The 19955-nt window shown below is 38.9% G+C and overlaps 1 non-coding gene across 1 annotated transcript; it reads left to right on the top strand.

Annotated features, from left to right (window-relative positions):
* Positions 1–17681: 17681 nt before the first annotated feature.
* LOC145128077 (small nucleolar RNA R71) lies at positions 17682–17788 on the top strand. Its single transcript, XR_013716679.1, has one exon. It is a non-coding gene; the product is annotated as a small nucleolar RNA R71 (small nucleolar RNA).
* Positions 17789–19955: the final 2167 nt, after the last annotated feature.

Raw genomic sequence — 19955 nt, 5'->3', positions numbered from 1 at the left:
GTATAGACTTTTTATGAATTGTTTCCAGAACCCTGTGGAAGTCAGGACCCGATACACCCAGAACTAGGATAACCTTGTCTTTTCAGCTTTCGGCTTGTGTCCACTGCTTTAGACTTATTCCATCTTATCTTTGCATTCTCTTAGCAAAGATGCCTCCTCTCAGATCAATCAGACGCACTACTCCGATAACTCCAACTCCTACGCCACAGTTTGATTCTACTGCTCTCCAAGCAGCGATATCCTCCACAGTGGCAACTGCTCTAGCTCACTTCGGTGAAAGTGGTACCCTCGGATCTGGTAGCGGTACCCACTTAACCAACCCCGGAGGTACTCGCGGACACCCAAGGGAGTGTTCGTACAAGGACTTCATGAACTGCAAACCCAATTCCTTCGATGGAAATGGTGGAGTCATCGCTCTGATGCGATGGTTCGAGAAAACAGATTTGGTCTTCGCAATCTGTTCGTGCCCTGAAGGGAGCAAAGTGAAGTTTGCTGCTTGTACTTTCTCAGACAGAGCCCTGACATGGTGGAAAAGCCATGTTAAGTCACTGACCCTATCAGTGGCTAACTCAATAGTTTGGGAAAACTTAAAGGAGTTAATGTTGGAAGAATACTGCCCGTTAGGCAAAGTTCAAAAGCTGGAACAAGAACTATGGGAGCTCAAGATGGTCGGCTCAGACATAGTGGCCTACACTGACCGGTTCAACGACCTAGCAGCTCTATGCCCCAGGATGGTTACCCCAGAGAGCAAGAAGATAGAAAGATACATCTGGGGTCTAACTGCCCCGACCCAAGGTGATGTGCTGTCTTCTAACCCAACCACATTCGATAGTGCTAAACGCCTGGCTCAGCGACTCATCGACCATGGAGTCCGCCATAGTATAGAAGTCCCCGTTCCCGAGCCATCGAGGGAAGAGGACAATAGCCAGAAGTCGGGGAACAAGAGGTAGAAGAAACGAACAACACAGGAAACCCCGCAGGAGCAACAAACGAGTACTATGTACGCTGCCACAACACCTGCTACTCCAGCACCTGCCAGTCGATATGCTGGAACCCTCCCGAAGTGTGGAAAGTGCAACTATCACCACACTGGAGAATGTCGGGAAATAGAGTGCCTAAACTGCCACAGAAAGGGACACACAGTCCGTTTCTGCAGGGCACCAGCTCAACCCATCTCCCAAGTCCATGGAGTTGAAGAAAACCAAGCCTGCTATGGCTGTGGTGAAAGTGGACACTACCAGAAGGACTGCCCGATAGCAAAGAACTCAGGAGCGGATGGACGAATTCTGATGATCACCGCAGGAGAATCGACCTCGGAGTCGCCAATAAGCATCGGTACGTTTTCGAAATAGTAATTACTTTAAAAATTAATTTATATTTATATAAGATTAAAACTTGGGGATAACACTTAAAAGTAATTATAATAACTCACTTATTGAAATAAGTCACAGTATTCAAGAGAACTAAGAGATCCGTTCTAAGAAGCTATGATGGCTTAGTATGTACATTAAAGGTTGTGCATAGCTAAGATTCTGCAGACTTAGAGTGAGTGATTCCACCTTAATTCCTGTTCCTTGTCTGGTTGTCGATTTGAGGCAGAGTTACTCAGTCGACTGTCTAATTCATCTTAATTATTCATAACTTGTATATGACAAGCGATCATAGTGGTATCAAGGAGGATCGTAGTTTAAAGTATCAATACTAGTTATCAAAACACTTTCGCAGTATGTACGCGCACATCGCGGTACGACACGTAGAAGTGTTAGCAACAAGAGAAAACAGAAAACACTAGAACATCTACAAAGAGTACATTTTCGAGCACACTAGGGAAGTACATCATCGTATAACAAACGTTTCTTTCAAATCGGCCAAAACTTTGTTTAGTAAAGAGTCCGTTACTATCTTTCGTCATGAGTTGGCGTGGTCCTCACCATACTAAGTTCATATGTTTCTATCGCCTCGATCATCTAATGCACGAAACCCTCGTCACTCGTAACGACAGTCCGATCTAAGCCACAGTTTTGTCTTTCATATTCTAAACCTCGAAGTACTCGTGCGAAGAGTACTTTGTCTTCCGAAACCTTGTCGTCGTATGTTCCACAGACCTTTTCGAAATACCACTCGTCCAGCAGACCAAGTTCGAGCACAGAGGCTAAGGACGAATACCGCTCACCTATCACTATTTAGTGTATATGCGAGGGTGGTATATGATTGTGATTACGCATATCTAGTATGTGTGTTTCCGCCCTATCTCCTGTTCCTTGTTTGGTTGTGGACCTGGGGCAGAGTCACACATCCGACCATCTAACTAATCCTAATTATATACGACTTGTATACATGAGATAATGATAGATGGACCGAGTATGGATCCTATCATGAACAGTAGGGCAAAGTTGCCAGGTCTACGAGTGCGTATTCTGCCAATCAGAGGAGCGCAACCCCAGTGGTACGGCTAAGAAAGCTAATTTCGGGACGAAATTCCATCTAACGGGGGGATGATGTGACAACCTGAAATTTTTTAAAAATTTTTGCCCTATAAAGCTCAGCCAGTCAACTCAACTGAGTGTCAGGCGCATTTCTACTATAATTTAGCCTCGTTTAGAGTCCGTTTAAAGGTCCAAAGGTCAGTACATTCAAGCATTGAGTATAGGAATTGATCGCGTACACTTCTGGCATCAAAATCGGACCATACACTCCAACAGGAGGAGTGTACGGTCGCACACATGGGTGTGCGGCCGCACACCCCTCACCTGGCAGCACACCCCCACGTATATATATGGTCCTTGGTCATTTTGAACACTTTTTCCACTTCTTCAAGTCTAGAACTCGTTTTCTCTCAAGTATCAACCATCTTTTCTCTTCAAATCTTCAAATCAAGTAAGTGTTGCTTCCTTGAATCGTTATACAAGGCCTTAGCTAGCCTTTCCCTTTGATTTGATCCATGAAAACACCTATTTGGTGTTAGATCTTCAAAAACACCAAGAACACCAAGAACACACACTACTTTTTGGACTTTAACTACACTTTTAAGCCTCTAAATCGGGTATACACTTGCAATAGCTTGATATAAGCTAAGGACCTTGGAATTTATGCATGAAAAACGCCATTTCATATGATCTTCAAGTGTGTACGGCCGCACACACCATGTGTACGGCCACACACACCAAGTGTAGCCAGACACACCCTTTTAAAGGCCCCAAATAGCGGCTAAGCAATGGTCAAAACACCATCCCTACAACATTCCTAAGGCTTGGAAAAAACGTTTTTGACACACTTCATAGTAAGTGTGCGGCCGCATACACTCTTGGCCGCACACTCTGGCCGCACACACATAAACCCATGTTTTTATGGCCTTACACTCCAATATAGGGCCATACACCCCGTATGTGCCACCATAGGTGTTGGTAACACTTAATTCTAAGTGTTTTTATGTCCCTAAGGCATGTCCCTATCACCAATAGTGGTTATATACATTAGATGTATTCATATATGTGTAATTATATGCCATTTACGACTCGTTAAGTCTCAGGACTTCATTCGTGGAACTTCTCATCCTTGCACGCATATTCACTTGAATCACCCACATAAGGTGAGTTAATACCCCGTAATCAATCTTTTAAACTGTTTTAAATGCTTTTAAGGGGGGAATACAAGTTGAACACAATGATAATTGTGTAATTGTTTGTTATAAACATCTTTCAAAAGATTGCTTATGTCTTTTGTAAGTGATCAAAACATTTCAAAAACTCTTTTAAAGTTATGTTACTTTATAGTTTAACAAAACTCCGTTTTTAAAGTACAAGCATAACTTAGTAGAAAAATGAGTCTTTTCAACAACAGTTCAAGTAAATTACTAGTAAACTATAAGGGGTATAGTTTAGGGTTTCAGTTCATACTATAACTAGAAGATACTAAGATGCTAGATACTAGGGAATACTAAGATACTATAACAAGATAAGATACTAAGATACTATAACGAGAACATACTAAGATACTATAACAGAATTAACATAATAAGGTGCTATAGCATGGGACAACTACAAGATCTAATTATACCAATGAATCACTAACTTATTGTTCTAAACAAAAGGTGATAGTTAAATTGGGTATACATGATCGTATAACTTTAATGTGGAGTTACACGGCTAGCAATTATTCGCTGCAGTCGCGTTTGGTCCCCAGAATCTCTTGACAGGGAGAGCGTATAGTATGGGTACTAGCCTTCACATTATGACCTTAATAAACAAACATATTTTAAGGTAACCAGTACTGCAGAACGTCAGTTCATAAGACAACTGAGTACTTATATTTCCCCAATACTTTCATAAAGTGACAGTTCCACTTGAAAGTTAATGCAAACTATTTTCGAGTCAAGATAGTTATAAACTAGGGAAAACTTACACTTTACAAATGACAAACAGAATAGTCGAGTCTAGTACATTCAGTAGAAGGGGGCCAATAATGCTAACTTTATGATTCCTTAGTGTATGCATTCAGGGATATATATCAATCGGATCCGACGGGTAGTAGGATGCGTGCTTTCCGCTTTATTTCTTGTTCCTTGTTTGGTTGTGGGCTTAGAGCAGATACACCCAGCCTACTATCTATCCGATCTTAGATATATATATGTTTCCGTATACACCAAGTAATCATAAGGGGTACCAGGTATGGGACAGGTCATAGGACACTAATTCAATGCACAGTTTTCTAGTACAAAACATACTTTTCAAATAGAACATTTGGTATACAAAACTAGAAACTTACCAGTAAAGGGTTTAATCCATTTTATTAAACCAGTATAACTTAAAGGACCTTAGGTGGTTAATCCTATAATACCTTAGTTTATACATCAAGGTTGTATATAATTAATACCCGATAGGTAGTTGGATGTGTGCTTTCCGCCTTGTTCCTTGTTTGGTTGTGGGCTTAGGGCAGATTCACACAATTAACTATCTGTTCGATATTAGATTATATATAGGTAGTATAAACTAAGTGATTATAGAAAGAACTATTGTGGTTACCATTTTTATTATAAGAAATAAGGGTTTTCTTAAAGAATCTTCCGCCTCATTTCCTGTTCCTTGTTTGGTTGTGGGCTTAGGGCAGATACACACAACCGATTGTTTGTTTACTCTGAGTTTTATATAACTTGTATCCATTTAATACTCATAGAAAGGACTGTTGAGTCATTTTTACTTATCTTTCATCAAAGCAGGAAATATAGGATTTTCTGGAGGAACATGCAAACTTTTCTAAACAGAACTTACTATAACTTACTATAACTTTCTACAACTTTCTTAATACTCACTTACATCACCTAAATCTTATGAACTCACCAGCTTAAATGCTGATCTACTCTTTCAAAATAACTTGTATTCTCAGGAGACCAGTAGACAGGTACACGCTCTGGGAATTCAGAAGATGGAGCAGTGTAGCTCAAGTCTTGTTTTGTTTTTACTTTGTAGCCTATACTATGTGAACCACATACTTTGTAAACACTTTCTTTCTAATGAAATGGTTGTTTATTACTTGCTTACTATGATGCATGTCTTGTGATACTAAACATGACGTCCTCCACCCCAGAACGTTTCCGCCGTTCCGGTTTTGGGGTGTGACACATGAGAACATGGTATACTAGTTAATTTTCATTTCCCAAATGTATACGACTGGTCTTGTTAGTGGACTATACCATTTTTATTTTGATTAGTCACTTCATATATGTTTTCACCCGTTTGGTATTCCCACCAACTTGTTAATTTGTTAATCCTCCAATCAATAATATCCTCGACATAACAGGTAACATGTTTTCTACTTTGCACTACACAATAATATGAACATGTTCTCATACACAATTAATTAAGGTAAAAAGTTGAAATTTTTATTTTTAAATACCTTTGACATTATGTCGTTGACATCACTATTACTGCGTTGTTGCACACAAAAAGTCAATCAACATTGTTATTGGAAACTTCGATGTGTCTCTCGATAAAGAATTCATCGACTCAACATTCTTTGATATCATAATATTATAATGAACCCCATGGAAACACGCCCTTTCCCATTTATGGTTTCCAATTTTGTATATGCATGTACGAAAGTCTTAGGGTAGAGAACGGCATAACCTAGCCAAGGTTTCTTTAAAATCAGACTTTCATAATGCTTTGTATGTCTCCCAAAACAAAATTTTGACTTTATCTTGTTTGCCAATTTTTGCTCGCATATTCATTTATAAATGTCGACAACTGAGTCCATGATATGCGTTTAGGAACATTGCTTGAATGGCTATTTTAGTGAATTTGCCCTATCATATATGATGGACAAAGGGTACATATCCACAACACATTATTTCAGGCTCGATAAAAACCATATCCATGATTCCATACTGTCTGTTTTTCCAATGCTAAAGGCAAATGATATGATTTGGTTATTATTTCCATGGTTATTGTTAGGAACATAGTTCCCACATATTTCCATTTTAGGTAGGCTCCATCGATGATAATAAGAGTTCGCAAAGAAGTTTGAAACACTCGAATCTACAAAACAATGGATAAACAATTAGATCAAATACATGTGTAAAGTGGGCATTTATAGTTTCTTGGATTTGCTTTCCTCAAAAACATATTCCATGTACTATCTGCTAAATGTCCTTCTAGAAGTGACCCAAACTTTCTTGTTGGCTTGGCGATGATGGGGACGCAATTGTGTGTTTAAGTGAGTATAGCTTTACCGATAGTTTACGGACTCGTAATGTACTGATAATATTATCTTCTGTATCCCTTAACCTCCATTTACATTTTTTAACAAATCAAACTACTTAAAAAATGTATGTTGTAGATTTGCTCACTTTAATTTGAATCCCTCATTAACACATTTCAATCCCAAATGAAGTTTAAGCTCTTTTTTGCTTTTGAACAGTTGTGTAACACCCCGACTCCCAGGTATAATTTTAAAGCTTTCGTATTCATAATTATAGACATACTCGATGAGTTGGCTACCCCAACTCGTCGTGTGGAGACTGACCAGGTCGCGTGATTTATAGGACCTACTCGACGAGATGGAGGACCCCAAATCGACGAGTAGAGGCTGTGCATGAAAACCCTAATTTTTAGGGTTTGCACCCTATTTAAAGGACCTTAAGTCCTCCTTCCAGCCTACTTACCACCTTTTCATCGTCCCTTATCAAAGAAAAACCCTAATCTCCCCACTGTGTGAGTGTGTGAGCTTGGAAGTCATTTTAGGTGCTCTTTTGAAAGGAAACTTGAAGGTTGAGGAGCTGGGTCAAGAAAAAGGTTGTAGATCGATTATCTACTTTGTGTTGGCAACCAATCTGAGGTATAAAGCTAATACATTGACTTCTCATTACTTAGATCTTCCCTTGTGAAAGAAAATGGTCATTTCTAGTGCAAAATGGAGTCACTTTCGGGTTTGATCTTGTCACAAGGACATGGTTTGAGATCTGGACTCCTCTAGGCCCCCATAGTCATAAAGTCATCGACTTTATCAAGCTTTGGCCCTTCTCCATGCCCTAAACTTCTTCTTAGACTTATTTTTGGTGTTTTAAGCCTTTTGAGACCTTGCATGCACGTAAAGCTAGCAACTTTACGTGGTAACTTCACCCTAGGAAGCTAGATCTACAGTTTGGAGCCTTGGTTTCGCTTAAAAGCGTCTGAATGAGAAAAGGACTGAAGGAACTTGATGAGTTGCATAGTCAGCTAAACGAGTTGGATGAGGGTTTCCCGCTTTCTGGATTCTACATGAACTCGGCGAGTTAGCGAGATGAATCGACTAGTTGGTTAGGGTTTTCCCGATATTCTGGATATTGCATGGACTCGACGAGTTGTCTAGTAACTTAGCAAGTTGACTGGACTTTTCGAGATCTTCTGAGTTCTGAAGGAACGCGACGAGTCTGTAAGCTGCACTCGACGAGTTGGGTAAACATGGACTGTTGACCTTGACCGTTGACTTTGACTTTGACCAAGGGTTGACCCAGTTTGACTTCTAAGGGTATTTTGGTAATTTGGGAATTTATGGAATCTGATCAATGGTGGTTGTAGGTGTTTGTGTTTGGAGCCGTGTTTCGGGAGTTTGATATTTCAGTTTCGATCGACATTGTGAGGTGAGATTTCCTCACTATACTCAAGGGTCGAAGTCACCAAGGCTGGCCCTTTGGATTGTTATCCTAATTTATTGTTAGTGTGATCTGTTAGATCGGTATCCTGGTAGATTGGATGTTTCTATGTGGTTATGGTCAGTTAGATTGGTATCCTGGTAGATAGGATGTTGGCATGCTTAGTGATCTGTAGATCGGTTTGTCTGTCTATTGACTGTTATGTGATTATCTGATATATGTGCACATGATTGATTGGTAGTTAAGGCTCATCTGCTTTGTGCGAGCGCCAACAGACCGGGGAATTCCAACCTGATGGTTGTGGGCTGAGAGTATTCCATCCTGACGATGATTGGACTCATAGTATGTGGGCATTCCAACCCGATGGTTCTGGGTCGAGGGTATTCCATCCCGAGGATAATTGGACCCATAGTATGTTGGCATTCCAACCCGATGGTTGAGGGCCTGGGGCATTCCAACCCGAAGGTTGATTGGGCCCATAGTATGTTGTTATTATATGTGTGTTATTTGTTGTGCGTGTATTTTTGGGGAACTCACTAAGCTTTAGGCTTACAGTTTTGGTTTTGATTTCAGGTACTTTAGATGATCGCGGGAAAGCGAAGGCTTGATCGTGCACCTCCTCACGTTTTTATGATTTTGATTTCTGGGATAAACTCTGATATGAAACTATTTTGAAAACATTTTGTAATAAATAATGACTTTTGGATGTTTGAAAAAGTTTAAAATTTTTGTGAAATTTATGGATGTTACAAGTTGGTATTAGAGTCTTAGTTTGAGTGAATTGGAGGAACACTCGTGTGAATCCAGTCTCAAACTAAGGAAAAGGTTTTCAAAATACGAAAGGAGGATGCAGAGTGTACGATTAGCTGAGCCAGTAAGTAGACCCCAAAATATCATGAGGATATTTGATATTGTGATATGTTAGAACAGCATGCTAGTGATAGGATAGGGATTTTCAGGAATTGCATGATAGAATTGCCTGATTGTATGATGCCTAATAGCCTAGGGTTTTCCTTATATGAAATTGACATCATTACTGCAGTTGCTTAGTGTATGCATCATAGTTGTATATAATCAAGATCTTATAGCCTGAGAATGTATGGTTTGGCCTTATTTCCTGTTCTTGTTTGATGAAGGGTTTAGGGTAGGATCAGATATTCGAATGTCTATAGGGTCCAGCATTATGTATGACTAGCATACACGAGTGCTGCAGGGTTGGTGGAAGTTTCATGGGTGAGTTGTGCGGGGTCAGTCGACCAGTTATGAGATATTTAGCCTTCCTCTAGGAGTGAGGATTGAGCGCTCTCCATGCTTATGTATATTGTTAGGGTATTGTGATGATACTTGAGAAAAATATGGATAGGAGTGGAAGGTACTATGGGCCCGTACTACTGAAAGCACATGACCCATACACGTAGCAAGGAAGTCACAACCCCTAGGGTTTAGTTGGGAGTTGGTTCCCTATTATTTATGTGAATTATCTGATATCTTCCTGGTGTATTTTCAGTATGGTGGTTACGAGGCGATTTGAGACCGGATCCAGGTCAGGATCAGAAGCTGGAAGCCAGGATAGCCCAGCGTTGACAGAGGATCGTGTGAGGGATATCATCTGCGAGGGCGTGGTCGAGATTGTCCGGGGTCATATTTCGGAGATGTTTGGGTCTATCAAGACCGCCATGATGGAGTATTTTGATGATAGATACGCAACCATTGCTGAGACTGCGGCTGTTGCAGCCTCCGTAGCCATGGTGGCTGCAAGTGCGGGGACAGGTCGAGCTTTTCAGTACCGGGACTTCGATAACACGAAGCCCCCGACTTTCGATGGGACTCAGGACCCGATCATAGCTATGAGGTGGCTGTCTGACGTGGATGGATGTTTCTTCACATGCTCATGTCCTGTTGACCAGAAAGTCAGATGTGCTCTAAACCTGCTAAGGTCTGGAGCAATGGACTAGTGGAGATTGATGACGGGGTCATATTATGATGAGCAACGAGTGACGGTTACTTGGGACCAGTTCAGGGAGATGTTCCGCGCTCGCTATATTCCACGGGTCGAGCGAGAGCGGCTATCACATGAGTTTTTGGATCTGAGACAGGGTACGGAGACGGTGACGGATATCACCCGCATGTTCGCTGATGCGTGCAAATAGCTACACCTAATTTTAATATTTATAACCTAACTTCCTTACTAACTAAATTACACCTAGGCAGTGTACCTAGTCAAAATTATAGAATAGATGGGTAAGTCGGGTGTCGATCACAGGGAACGGTGTTGACTAATTAATTTATCTACTACTAAATTAACCTAATTACTAACAAAGGAAGGGTTTTTATCTGATTTTGCAAGATCAGACGAACTTAACTCAAATTCAATCAATAATTTAAAACACTCTTGTTTAGTTCGAATCCACTTCTTCTTTATGGTTAGCTAACAATTATGGATTATCAAGTTGGTTATTATGGTATTAGTAATTTAAGTCTAAATTTACCAATATTAAACTAATTCATGTAAAACTATGTATGGTCACAAACAATCAAACACAGAATAAGTTATAGATTATGAATTTACTATGTAAGATTAGGCAAACACAATTATGGTCATAATTTATGTTCTCTAGCACAACCAAATTTATTTACTTCAATGACGATCTAAGAGTTTGGTCGATCCTAGCTCTAGCAATTTAATGTTCACTAAATCACTAGGTTTCAAGTTCATGTAATTCAATAATCACTAAGCTACATAGAACATGAATTTAGGCAACTAAAGAAACAAATATTAACATGCTAGGTAGTACAAATCAAACACAAGCAAATTACCAACTAAGCAAATCCATTATCAATAAGCTAAACCATAAGTTAGAAGCTTCATCTAGCTAAACAAGAGTAACTAGATTCAACTGCTCATAGCAACTAATAAACAAAAACAAAACCTAAAAGAAGTCATAATGAATGTCCCAAACAAATAAACTTTTGATGTGCTTTTCTCTCCTTAGGTGATAAAAACCTTTTCCAGAACTTCTTCCTCTCTTAAAATCGTCTCTAGGTCTGCCTTCTATCAGCCAAAAGTCTCCTCAAGTCGTAATGGACAAGGATATATATAATTTCTGATTTTTCCCCGTTCACATTGTGAGCCAATAAGTCTCACGTCGTGAATATGAGATAAGCGTATTCGGCAAGGACTCTTCTTCCATCAGGTGCATATCTTCTAGAATTCTCCACTCACGTCGTGAGTCATGAACTATTCATGTTGTGAGTACGTCATTTGCTGAAGTTTCCATTCTTCTTTCCTTCAAGCCTCCAAAGTTCCATGTTTTGTCAATTTCAGTCCCTATCTTCGAAAATGCTTCTATTTGGCTGCAAAATATAATTTTAGCTTATAAGTACCATTATTCTATGCAAATAACCAAATTATTAGTAAAAATGTAAATAAATATTGCCTAAAAATATGTATAAATATGGTAATATCAAAATACACCACACTTGTGCTTTGCTTGCCCTCAAGCAAATCTAATTATTTTAAAATTAAACCTTCATCACCAACATCACATAGAACGATCCAACTCAAACTCAGCCATTATGTCAAGACCTCAACACGTGCATTTGTGTCTAAAATTTTTCCTAAGTAACCTCCCTCAATTCTAAATATTCACAATCCTCATAAACACGCGCCCACTTCTTTTGAACAATGCTCATTTTATGCATCCCTCCAAATGCATCCGCATAAAATCTTTTTAACCTCAAGGTATTTTTGTAAAGCTACCCAAGCATACATAAACTATAGAATTACAACTTTAAGATACCACAATGGAGCTCTTGAATTCTTCTTTCTTTGACATTCGATCTTCAATTTGTACTTTGAATTCATCACCTTTTTGTGTGATTTTTGGTATCTTCAACTTTTGATTTTTTCAGAATTTTTGATCTTTGATCTTCAAACTTTGATACTTCTATAGCTCCAAAAATTCTTCAAGTTTTCACTTTTTGGTAATTTCTCTCTTTTTTTTCTTTTTTTTTTTATAAATATCTCACTTTTTCCACTCAAAACCTACATGCTTAAGTAGGGGCGCTTAACTTCAACCTTTATTGGTTAAGGTTTTAGTTTTCTTTGATACATTTCAAGTACAGGCTGCTAAACATATTGCATCCCTCAAACAAAGCGAGGTTGTGTTTTTGTCCCATGATTTCACTAGAATAAAGGAGGCCACAAATGCACTATAACATGTATTGGCTCAACTAAACATTTGAACTCTCATCGGATCATCCCACACAACGCTAGCAACTTAAGTTTAAGTTATCATCATTACTAGAATTTTTTTATTATTTATTTAGATTATTATTATTTTTTTATTTCAAAAATTTTTAAATTTTCTAATTTCTAGCAATTTACTTTTTCGACCCCCTACCCCACACTTATTACATACAATGCCTTCATTGTATGCATAAAATAAATTAAAAGCAATAAAAGGGAGAAAAAGGAACAGACTCCCCTGGGATAGCAGTGGCAAGATCGAACTCCAGTCGTGCGGATAAAATGTGCATCTCGAATATGGACTTCTTCTGAATGGGAACTTGGATCTTGATCATTGCGAGATATAAAAAGTACCAATAACGAATCGAAACTTCAATCTTCAATAAAGGTGGTGAAAATCTCTAAAACATGAAGCATAATGTGGGAAAGCTTACACCACATTATATATTGCAGGAAGCAGGCAAGAATAATCTTCAAAATAACTCCAAAGAGAATGGTGGTGAAGTGTGTAGACAATGGTGAATGAAAAGACTACAGTAGTGTGAGAATATACGACTCACGACGTGAGTTTTGATGTTCATGACGTGAGGTCGCTAAATCGGAATTATGAATTCCTTCGTAACCCAGCTCACGACGTGAGGAAGAAAGACTCACGACGTGAAAACTGGGAAAACAGAAACTGAAATAGCCCATCTTTCTTTGTAAATGAATGAACTCCAACCAATGTCTTAATGAATTAAGACCCTTCTAAATGCAGTATTCGACGACTCCTTCTAACTCTATCCTTTCTCTCGACTCACCCCACACTTATTTTCAATTGTGGGTCTCGACTCGCGTCTCTAGACTCTAAACAACCCTTGGCTAGACACATATGCTCTCGACTCGACCTTCCTTTCCCGAGACTCCATAACAAATCTGAAATAGAACCACCAAAGGACAAATAAAAGTAACATAATAACTTATAAGTCTTACAAACCATAATTCAAGTTTAAAAACCAAACAAATTCAAACCAAACGACATAAAAATAAAAACTAAATAAGAAATCAATCATCATCTTCTTCAGCTTGTGCTCCACTTGTACCGGCTCCATCTCCCCCTTGACCTCTATACTCACTCCACCGAGGGCAAATTGGGTAATGATACCCCAGGTGAGGAGGTTGCTCCACATGCAAATGTTGTACCATATTTTCCACAGTCCCTCCAATCCAATTAACACTTAACGAAAGCTGATCGAAATAACCTGCCATATCACCCCTAAAATTTGGTCCTCCCATGGGTGCGGGTTGATGCACCACCTGCCCTCTCTCTCCTCGTCCTCGCACATTCCTCCTCCTAGGCCTTTGCTGTGGTTGTTGCTCAGACTGTCTACTAGGCTGCTCACCACCATCACCCTCATCATCAGTATGAACAAGGCCCCAATGAGACCCATAATTCCGAACAACCCTCATTGTCTCCAAGTATCCCATAGTGAACTCGTTACCTTCCATGCAAGTCAACGAGCGTGTAATGTCAGGAACGATTAAGCCATAATAACGGGCCAATCGAGTGATGAAGTGGCCCCCACAGATAGGGCTCCCAGGGCGGGAACTTGCAGTAGAATCAGCCAAGAAGCGAGCTAGAAAATATGGAATGTTACAACACACTCCCGGCTGTAAGATGCACCATAAAAAGAACAAATTTTGTTTCGTGACCTTATCCCCATGGCGCCTATGATTGATGGAGAAAGTGATGAATCGGTGTATCAAGCGGTGAATGGGGGATCTTATGCTGCTCTCGGGTGACACTCCGGAATTGAAAATCCCTGATGCAATATTGTTCCAAAACTCAAACCCCGAGGCCCCTTTTTCATATTCTCGAGCCGCCTCCTACAAAAACATAACAAATTCTGGAGTCATAGCTTCCTGGGTCGTGTATAACCCCATTCTCCAAGAAAATTCAACCAAACTACATTCTCGGTATTCACCTTCGAGTCTAAAAACTAAGGCGTGCGGAAACGTAGGGTCTTGGACATTCTCATGGAATGCCACAGTTGCAAAGAATTCCATGCATAGTTCCTTATATACTCTCTCTTGGATACTTAATAAATTAAGCCAGCCCTTGCACATGAACGAAAACCCATTCCCCAAAAATATCTTTGTGAGAAATGGAGACAACCTATCAAAGATTCCGACCTCCCTCAATCTTGCCCAATGAATTGTAGGGGCAACAGCAATTTCCCTAGTGTACAACCACCCTAGCCTACTGTTGCAATGTGTCAAAATATCTCGTGGCATGGTGGTCGGAAAAACGTAAAATGGGTGCAAACTTGCCACCCCTGTCAGAATCTCGCGCCTAGGAGCCATTTCTGCAAAACAAGAAATAACAAAAACCAAACAAGAAAGATCCAACATATATTAGAATTAAACAGAAGCCAATTTAGTCACGCCCAGAATTCACGTCGTGAATCCCTAAGGATTCATGTCGTGAGTTCGACTGTGAAGTCACAGTCGGCCATGGCAGTGTTTGAATCGGGCCAAATTAAGAGTTGGGTTTTATCCCTAGGGAAAATCTAAACACAATAATTCATCATGCAGGAGCTAAAACACGAATTTTAAGTCATGTATAAACAATTAACCAAATACCGAACCCTAGCCCTAAACTCTAACATTAAAGCAAAATTAATCACCAGCAATAAAAAATTAATACCTTAAGAGGAAGATTACGTGAGCAAAAGTGGAATATTAAGTAGTGGCGGCCGCAAGCTGAACAAGGGGGACCAGAGGGAACACGTTCACTTCGTGGGGGATAAAGAAATGAATTAGGTCAAATGGGTTCTGTCTTTAATCTGTGGTCCCGTGTTATTCACTATTCACGTCGTGAATTTGAAAATACTCACGTCGTGAGTCCGTTTTGGGCTGAAAATTTGGGCCATTTTATTAATAATAACTGGGCTATAACATATATTGGGCCGGCAAACTGATGTCTGTGAGTTTTACTTAACTCACGTCGTGAATATTAGAGGATTCACGTCGTGAATTCTGGTTGACCTTTAAATCCTACATTTCATTAATTATATTTCTTAATCTTTTAGCACTTAATATGTTTTTTTAGGGACCCCAAACTCAGTGCATAAAATGATTTAAATTATATGATTGATTTTCCTAAAAAAAAATGCAAAAACTAAAAAGAAAAAGAAAAGAAAATCCAAACCAAACTCGGGTTGCCTCCCGAGAAGCGCTTATTTTTGAAGAAGTCGTGAGCCGGACTCCATGCCTCCTACGTTGAGCTGTCAGAGGAGTCCATCATCACCTGAATTTTCTGCTCTTTCCAACGCCTATTGTACGCTTGGACTCGTCGAATGTACGCCTTCTTTGAATTCTCTTTTTTAGCTTTTACTTCACCTACATCGAGCTTGCGTTTGATCCCTTTAGTCTCTAATTTTTCATCACTCTTATTAAGCTCCATAGGAATCTTTTCTTCCTTCACTACTGGACTCGTCTCCTTTGAAGTAGCCTCGTTTTCATCACTTGACAAATCATCGCTTTCCTCACTCATCAATGTCGTTGGTTTTGTGTAGGTAATGACTTCAACGAAGAACAGGACAGATGCTCTTGGTTTGGTGCGTTTGGCTTGATGAATTGTCTTGATTTTTTCCTCCATGAGCTTTTCTAATTCTTCAAGTTCATTATCTTCATCAATATTAAACACCTCACCTTGAACATTTTCTCCTTGAAATCCATCTTGTACTCCAAAAGTTTCCTCATCATCACCAACCCTCAATGTAAGTTTGGATTCACGAACATCAACTAAAGCTCTGGCCGTATTAAGCAAAGGGCGACCAAGAATAATTGGGACATTAAAATCCTCTTTCATATCCATAACCACAAAGTCAACTGGAAAAACGAATTTCCCAATTTTAACTAGGATGTCTTCCACAATACCCCTTGGGTGCATCACCGAGCGATTGGCCATGTGGATGGTCATCTTTGTAGCCTTCATTTTCTGAATATTCAGCTTTTGATAGAATGAATATGGCATCAAATTTATGCTAGCCCCAGAATCGGCTAAAGCATAAGTCTTCAAGTTATTATCAAACTCACATGGAAGAGTGAGGCGTCCAGGGTCTCAATACAGCTCTTGAGCTTTGCTCACTAAGAATGACCTTAGAATTTTTCTTTAGTTGTTGACGAGTGTTTACAAGATCTTGTAGGAACTTCGCGTATTCTGGAATTTTTGAAAGTGAATCAATAAAAGGGGTATTAATAGGAATACCCTTTATTTGCTGAATAAACTCCAGATGTTCCCTTTCCAGTGGACTGAGATGTGCTCGAGACGGAAATGGTAAAGGCGGTTTATAAGCCGGAACAGTTACAGAAGTTTTCTGTTCAAACTGAGCCCACGACGTGAGCATAGCGGGCTCACGACGTGAGTCTGGTACTTCAGCATCATCATTGCTTTCGAGCTTCGACTTCTTTAGCTTTGGTCCGGATGGCTTTGGTTCCACCTCTAGTGCTTCTAGGAACTCAGAGATGGCCTCTTCTTCAGTATCAATCATCATAACATGGGATTGAGCATTTTTTTCGGGAAATTGTGGGGATAATTTGTTGCTCACCAAATTAGTGAGTTGACCAACTTGGACTTCTAGATTATTGATTGATGCTTGATGATTTCTTAATGAGGCTTGCTAGTCAATCATCATTTTGTGTTGTTCTTTCATCATGTTCATGTGTTCCTTTAGCACTGCATCAGTATCATCATGTCTTTTCTCTGAAGCTTCCATGAAACGAACTAACATGGTTTCCAGATCAACTTTCTTCTCAGCTGGTGGTTGCTCCTTTTGGTAGAAGCCCCGGCCAGTCTGTCTGTATTTTTCCTCCTTATGCTTCTTGTACTCATCGTATGGCAGCCACTCCTTCTTTGGTTTTCTCCAATCTTCATCATACTTGTCCCCACTCGAGTAACATACTTGAGCCTTCTTGTTCCCATGTTCATCCAAATGGAAATCCTTAGTCAAGTGTGGCCCACTACACCTTTCACATCCAACTCTTATTGCATGAATTGATTGGTCCATTTGGGTCAATCTCCGGTCCATAGTATTCAACATCGCCATCATAGCAGCCATCTCTTCAGAATGTGCACCTCCACTGCCTTTTACTCCATCTTATCTTGGGTTGTGGTACTCACGAGAGTGTTTTGCGAATTCTTCAACTAACTCCTTGACCTCCCTTGGATTTTTCTTTGTTAATGGCCCTTGAGAATCAAGGAGTTTCCTTGTCATAATATTGACCCCATCATAGAAGATAGACGTCTCTTGTTGAATATTAAGATCATGTTGGGGACAATTCCTTAACAATCCTTTGTAACGCTCCCATGCTTCGTATAGTGACTTCCCCAGTTGTTGCTCAAAGTTGGCTATTGCCTTCTTTAGTTTAGCAATCTTGGATGGTGGGCAAAACTGATCTAGAAATTGCTCACGCATTTGAGCCCAAGTAGTGATCGAACCAGGTGGGAGTGTGATATCGCAATAATTATACATATATTTCGAGCGATATTTATGTATTTTTAGCTATATTTTGGTATGATTTAAGATAAAAGGTACTTATAAAGTTTGAAATTCCATTTTACAGCTAAAAAGCATTTCTGAAGAAAAAGGAGAAGAAAATGTGCAAAAATCCGCAAAAAGAAGTGAAAGAAATTACACGAAGAAAAACAAGATCAAAAAGTCAAAGAATTCAAAGATAGCCGCGTTGGAGAGTCAAGAAAACAAAATAAAAATATAAAAAGAATTTAAATTAATTAATGAGGTTTAATTAAAATAAATTATTGGGAATTAATTATTTAATTTCTAAATAATTTATATTAATTAAATTAATTTCATTTAATTTAATTTACAAAAAGAAAAAAAATATAAAAGAAACAATTCGGATTTAGCCCAAACCAGGAGCCCAAACCCGGAGCCCAAAAGAAGGCCTGATCCAAAATCGCGACCCAGATCCGGGACTCGATATCCGAAGCGCTCCGCCCCGCATCCACTTCCCTTCACAGACTAACCCAATATTTCCGATCCGTACCCGATCCGACCCGGGTTTAGGATCCGCGCTTTTTTTCCGATTATGACGTCATCGACGACATCACTCGGTTCTGATCCGCATCCGACTTCGACCCGATCCGACCCGAAGATCCGATTCGTATTACCTCACGTAAGATCTGCGTGTCGACCCGCGCGTTGACCCGGTTTCCGACCCAGAATTCGATTCGGTACTATTCATGCCTAAACGACGTCGTTTTGGCCTCCAGATTTGCCAATTCCGATTCCATTCCATTTTTAACCATTTTTTCTCCACTTTTTCCTATTTTAAACCCATTCTTTTCCAACCAATACTCAATAATTCACTACCTTTAAACTTTCCAACCTTTTATTCCCATCTTTTTATTTCTTTTGAATTCTTTTTCATAAGATTTAGATTGGATCTTAGATCCAATCTCAATTTATTTCTTTTTGGTATTTAATTCTCCCAATTTTTACTATAAATACCACCATTTTTCACCACAAAAAGGGAGGAAGAAAAAGAGGGGAAGAAAAGAGAAGACATTGCAATTATGCATTTTGATACACAAATTTCTTCCAACCTTTGAACCAATTTTCTACAATTGGGGATTCAAGAGTCAAAGAGCTAAGGAATTGAAGATTGCAGTGGCATTAGGGACTACATCGGGTTTGTTTTATCGAAATGTTTAACATTCTCAATATGTTTTCTATATATGTTGTAACTTTAATTATGGGCTAAAATTCCTTTTGCTTTCACTTGGATAATGAAACCTTGAAAATATGATTTAATTTATATTATTCGGATACTAATTGTTATTTATTTTATCATGCATATTTGATCATTTATTTTTATACGTTGAATTTTTGTAATAAATTTTCCTATAACTAAGTTAATATTTTTAAAGGATCAATTTAAATATATTATCTTGAATCATAAATTTTTCATGACCATTGATATTTATGACTAGTGATGGACAAAATCCTAGGATTAGGCAAAATAAAATACTAAAAATTTAACATGTATATTTTGTATCGTATGACCAACTTACGATTCCTATTAGTTTTTACGACCACTAAAATTAATAGTTTGATCAAATGTTTGCATGATACGAATTAAATATTGTTAATAAAATTGTTAATTGCATGACAATTGTTTTTAATTATTTTTATTATCAAAACGGTAAAAATTAGATCATGATTTTTAACCAATTTTAGAAATCGGTAAATAACTAATAATATCCATTGCACTTAATATAAATCATTCATTACTAAAAGGTGGAATTAAATCTAAGTGAAAGCATCCTTATCATTCTTGATTCTTAAAAACCAATTCTTGTTCTATATTTGTTTTTACACTTTAATCGTTAAAATTCTCATTATTTGTCTCGTTACTAAAAATTCCCCCAAGTTTCTTATCTTTTAAGTTAATTAGCGACAAATAGTCTAAACGTAAATCATACTCGTTTCCCCAAGTGTTCGACATCCGTTCTTACCATTGCTATATTACAATTACAATTAGGTACACTTGCCTAAGTCGTGTAGTAAATTC

The sequence above is a fragment of the Lactuca virosa genome, chromosome 7, assembly GCF_052849685.1.
Source record: "Lactuca virosa cultivar CGN04683 chromosome 7, Lactuca_virosa_CGN04683_v6, whole genome shotgun sequence".
Classification (NCBI taxonomy): Eukaryota; Viridiplantae; Streptophyta; class Magnoliopsida; order Asterales; family Asteraceae; genus Lactuca; species Lactuca virosa.
Note: the sequence above shows the minus strand (reverse complement) of the source record. Positions and strands in the feature narration are given on the sequence as shown.